Source organism: Crocodylus porosus, unplaced genomic scaffold (assembly GCF_001723895.1).
Source record: "Crocodylus porosus isolate Cpor-Errol unplaced genomic scaffold, CroPor_comp1, whole genome shotgun sequence".
In the NCBI taxonomy this organism is placed as follows: domain Eukaryota; kingdom Metazoa; phylum Chordata; order Crocodylia; family Crocodylidae; genus Crocodylus; species Crocodylus porosus.
This window is the reverse complement of record NW_017728951.1, coordinates 7,256,654-7,262,482: the sequence shown is the minus strand read 5'-3', so window position 1 is coordinate 7,262,482 and position 5,829 is coordinate 7,256,654. Positions and strand designations below refer to the sequence as shown.

At 40.7% G+C, this 5,829-nt stretch overlaps 1 protein-coding gene across 5 annotated transcripts in view; it reads right to left on the bottom strand.

The window, feature by feature from the left end:
* The window catches only part of ADAM12 (ADAM metallopeptidase domain 12), a 335,949-nt gene that overhangs the window by 328,716 nt on the left and 1,404 nt on the right, over nt 1-5,829 (bottom strand). The window lies entirely within an intron of this gene.

Genomic DNA, 5,829 nt, shown 5'->3' with positions numbered 1-5,829 from the left:
ATATTATGTTTATATATAAAAAGTTAAGCCTAACCTTAATTTTCTCCGTTCTTTTTCTAATAATTCAAAATCAGTTTATGAAAACCTGAGTTTTTACACAAAAACCTTAAGAAAAATAAATATTGTTGGACAAAAGATGGACTTTATTTTTAATTTTTTAAATCCTTGTTCATGGATACTACCATAGGAGAGTTATGACAGTAGGATGCTGGTAGTTCTGGCGAGTACTATTTCTTGCTGTAATACAAATGTAGAAATGGTTTAAATGTGTATGAATTGTTAGCATACTAAAAAGTATACAGGTTTCCCTTGATTTATGCGGGTTCTGTATGGGCCATTTATGCCAGTTAACAGGGATTTGAACTGAAAACATGGTGCAAATCAGTAAAAACTCAAAGACTTAAATAAATCAGGGAATTTATCAGTGAAAATCAGTAAAAACTGAGAATGCAGAACACTACATGTAGATTAGAAACTAATCAGCAAAGTGACAAAACCGGTAAGGAATTCCACAACTCTTAGGGAGACAGAATGTTTCAAGAACTATTTCCTAAGTGACACTGTTTTCTGAGGACAACGTTTGGAAGTAGATATAATTTCAGCCTATTTATAATGAAATGTGATATTAAGTATTGTTCAATCATTGCCACTAATTTCAGCCTTAGGTTTAGACCATGGCTAGGTTTGGCCTGTGAAGGAAAGGATCCTACTCTTCCCTTCAAAATTGCAATCCTTGCTCTTTGTAGCCGCCATGGGGGATTCAGCCAGATCCCATTTGCTTTGCAGTTGCAATTTCAAACACTGATTCCTTTAACATTAGAGATAAAGCAAAGGACACTTTTCTTGTGAAAGTAATAGATGGGTTTATACATTCATGAGCATAAAATAACAGAAGTTTACTGAGTTACCATGGACTCCGGTAAAAAGCAAAAACAAAATGGGAGACACACTGGTACTCGCAAAAGAAAATCAGGGAAAACAAGAAATCCCTTCATCACCAATACCAAAGAATCACAACTTCTAAGAAGAATTGGATACTGCATGAGATACACAGCTGAGGAGCGCTTCCCAACGTAATGGAACAGGGCCACGTAAGCATTAAAATATTTCAGACCTACATTGTAAACACCCTTAGAAATGTCAGTAAAAAGCCAGCACAGAAATCACCATATCAGCCCTCAAACACAAAGGCTCAAGTAGTAAGAATCTCAGATCAAAAATGCGAAGCTTGACAATAACAACAACAAATATGGGGTTTGTTACACTATCACTGATACACATGTGTGCCCTGCTCCATGGCCCCTGCTGGCTCTGAACCAGCAGGGGTTTGAAAGTGACACACTGTCTGCTTGACAAATAGATCTCGCTGCTGTCAATTTACATGTAACACTAAAGCCCTTGAGCACAAATGAATTCTGCCCAAAAGGAAGCATATGAATACTAAATAAAATGAAGCCCTGTTGGACTCCATGGGCAATTGGCACTGGCAATTTGAGATACGTTAGAAGCATAAGGGCCACTAGTGATAAAATTGTCAGGATCAGGAAATATGAGATCTGAACCAGGCGGGTGAAGAACCAAATAAACTATTATAAAAAAACACAAGCTTTTTAAACAGAATTTCATGATCAATAGCATCAACTGCAGCTGACAGCTTCAGTAGAAGTAACAGGTAAACATAACCCTGATCTGTTGCAGTCATTCACATATCATTAGAGGACTGCCACCAGGGTAGTAGCTGTGCTGTGAGTAGGATGAAAATTAGTTTATAATGTATTCTGGAGATCATTAGCTTGAAGAGACTCCTCACAGCTGGATAGCAACCTTTCCAAAAACCTTCAAGGAAAGGGGGAGATTAGAAACTTGACAGAACACCAAACAAATTGGTTTCCTTCTCTATTCACAGCAGAAATTAACACGATCAATTATGAAAGGATTTGGGAGGATAATAGATCCTCAGTAAGCATAAGCAGGCATATGCCCATTGAAGCCTGTGTACATACCTGTTGCTGATCTTGCCCAGGCTGTTTGTAAGAAAAGCCTATTTAGTCAACAGTTCAGTAAGAAGGTGGTTATAGATATTCCCCCCAGCCCCAAACTACTTACGAGTTTGAGGGGGGAAGCCCTTTAAAAGGAGCTCTGAATGCTGCAGAAGAAATAGAAGGGCATGTGGTAAAAGAGAAAAATGTATTTTTCTCTAATTCATTTCAGTTATAATGATCTGCCATGCAGTGCAGGGGAAAAACCAGAAACATGATTTCAAAGTTAATACATTTCATTCTGAAAGTTTTTATCTTCTGCTGTGATAAGGGACACCAAAGATTGAGAATAATTAAATTATAAGTTTTTTTCATGATTTGCGTGTGGATTTAGGAGAGCTTTATGTATTGCCATATTCACCGTTTCCCCTGCTTAGTCACTGAGGCCCTGATGCCACAAAAATGTACACAGGTGTTTAACTTTACACATTGTGAGAATTCCTGTTAAAATTACCAGATTACCCCACGTCTAAAAATGTACATGTCTTTGCAGAGTTGGGGTCTGACTCAATTTCCCTTGTTGTCTGGGTGGGTTTTGTACCAACTGAGAGAAAAACATTTTAAAATTGGAAACTGTGATTGAAAAACGATAAATTTGGCAGGGGGACTCGGGTGTATGCTCTGGAACTATTTCTTTTCTTTTCTTTTTTTAAAATAGACTAGGTTACAAACCTGACAAAGTCTTTAAAATTTACACAGCCATCTAAATACAGCCTGCTGTTATTTGTGGCTGCCTATTGTTCTTTAAAACAGCTAGATTTTCAAATTAATTTTCAAAGTAGATCACAGCCCAGACTTCTGCTTTAATCACTAAATGGGTGTTTAGGTAAAAATGAGGATGTGTTGACAGTTACTGCAAATTGCTTATACAGTACTACATTGCGAACACATTATTACTCATGTCCCATTGTATTCAGGGGGCATTATATGATCTAAAAAGCAGGGCAGGAATACAATCCTATGGTCTCAACAAAGGAACTTCCATCCTGCCCAGAGAAGGGGCCCTGGACCCAATGATCTCACAAGGTCCCTTCCAGATCTAAACTTCTGTGAATCCGTAAATCTAGATTTCTGCAAAGTGAAGAGGAGAATGTGACAGTGCTAAATGAAGCTCAAGTCCCTGCTGTCTGAGCCAGGCTGCTACTACAAGTCAAAGTCAGCTTTGGTAAAAGCTCAACCACTCTAATAATGGACGTGGGATTATCCTGTGTGCCAAGACAGCTGAAAGAACTTCCCTCACCGAATGACTTCACCAGATCTAGAAGCAAATGACTGGAACTGTCAACATCTATACAACAAAAAGAGTGCATACAATTCTCCATAGTTCTGGAAAGTCAAATGCCTTCCCTGCTCCACAGAGAAGCAAGGATTTAATAGGAAGGACTTTTAAGTAAATACTCTGGCAAAAGCTTTCTGGCCTAAAGGTACTTGACAATTAGAGACCAAGTCAGTTAACCTTACAAATAAAACCCTTCCTGAAGTTTAATGGGAGTCCAGGTCAAACATGATTTGGCCTTTAAGGAGTTCTCACAAGGGTAAACAATTGCGAGTCTCCATCTACCTACCAGATCCAGGAAACTGTTCTTAAACAATGAGGCATATTTTGGTTAACACTAGTATTTATGCATGAAGATATTTTAAGGTAAGTATCCATCTGTATACTCCACAGCATGCTACAACCTATTATTTTAGATACAAGATATAGAACAGCAGGCCAGCCTAGACTGGAACTCCCAGTATAACTCATCAACCCGGAAGATAATGCGAACAAAAGCAGAATACTGCACAATCACAAATGCCGCTTTTAGATCTACTCAGTAAAAAGGAATACTTAAAACAATGGCAAGACGTCATCATTACTGCTGAAAACTCAATTCTTCCAGCACCCCAAAACACAGATGCTAGTTAATCCAACAGTTTCCAATTAAAAAACATTATCTAGAATGGTTCTCAATTCAAAATGACGTATGTCATTTAATCTGAAGTGACCAGTATATCTTTCCTTAAGAAAACAATATAAGGATTCCACTCAGCATGCTTCCAATCTCCCTTTATGACCAGTTTCTTGTATCAGACGGCATTCAACTTAGCCCCTGGTTTGTTATAAATTGTTCATTTCTATACTCATGTCTTTACTCAGCCATTTTTCCGTCCTGAAATTCCTTACCTCAATTTCCTCCCTGAGGGTGTTCATGAACAGATTAGTACCCCTCTAGTGGAAGAAATGGCTCGTTGTCTTTGAGAGGCTTCTCTACTCCAAAAAAAGCAAGTACCTACTTTGGCCTCAGTCATTACAAATACCAACAGAAATACCATGGATTTATGTTAAAATAGGAGGCATATTTCCCCTTTGTTTTAATACTTCTGCAACCTTTCAGTAGAGAAACACTACAGATCGCCTACCCTTAGAAAACAAAATGTTGCCTAATGCATGTTAAAACCCTAGAGCTGATGAAGCACTTCTAATTTTAATGCATGTTGATTAGTTGAAATAAACCCCAGGCTTGCCATTAAAACAACCTGCCTTGTCTACTCCAGGATTTTTAGGCTAGGTGCACACATTCAAAAAGCCTGAAGCAGAACTGATCTAAGTTAACGTGGTTTTCTGTAAGCGCTGTAGTTCAGATCAGTAGTGAACAGAACACACATTCGCTCTTTTTTGGGGGGGATAAATCTTGGACCAGATTCTGCCCTTATTAAACCCGTCTGTGCGCCAAACTTCTGTTTTGTTACAGGTATAGACTGGTTTTGCGTGCTGAACTTCTGTGCTGTTACAGGTATGGACGTTACCTCTTCCTAGTGCATAGAAAGGCAGACTCCAAGTGAAAATCTGCTATGTGTAATTTAGAGGCTAGAGAATAGTTAAAATGTTTTAAATTGGAAAAACACATGCCAACAGATTTGTAGTGATGTGTCCTGCTTTCTTTGCAGTATAACGTATTTCTCCAGTTTAACAACTCTCTTATATCATATACGCAATGACAAGCTCTAGCTAAATCGGGGGCTAAGAGCCAGGACCCTTGAGTCTGATTTGTGATGCTGCCACAGATTTCCCGTGTGAATTGGGGGCAAGTCGCTTAACCTTTGTCTTCCTCTTATTTCTTCAGCTGTAAAACTAACATAACAGATCCAAGCAAATACTTATTCAAACACTTGGACAGATTCTCTTGGACAGGGCTCTCTTTGAACGACTATTTTCATAAATAAGCTTTTTCATGAACAACCACAACCAAACCCTTCGGATCCGAACTGCCCAAAGTGGTCCATTAGCCCTTGCGCCCTGCGGAGCAGCTCCATTACACAGTCCACAGCCCAGGTGTCACATTGGACCCTCGGATATACAGTGCCAGTGTCTTACTGTCGGTGCTTATTTATGAAGTTATCCACTCAGAGGAAAGCAGCCGTGCCACATGACACGGGATACTGGTGCGCTGCTGGTTGCCCATTTCCAGTATCTGCAAGGAACTGTCCGCAATCTGCACCCGGGATTAACAGCTGAGGACCCGCGGGAGGGATGCTCAGCAGAGACCTGAAGCCCCCCCCCCTCCCCCCCCATTCCTTCACGGAAAAGCCACGAAGGGCCACGCAAAAAGCCCGTGGACGGATGACCTGCCTCTCCCCGGCTCCTTGGGAGGGCCTGCTCTGGTTCGCTTCCTCCTGGGAAGCGCTGGGGGGTCCTCCACAGAGCACGGCTGAAGCTGGGGAGAGGGCTGCGGGCGAAACCAAGCGGAGCCGCCGGTTCTGCCCCCACACGCCCAGGGGAGCGGGAGCCGGGCGTGCCCGCCAGGAG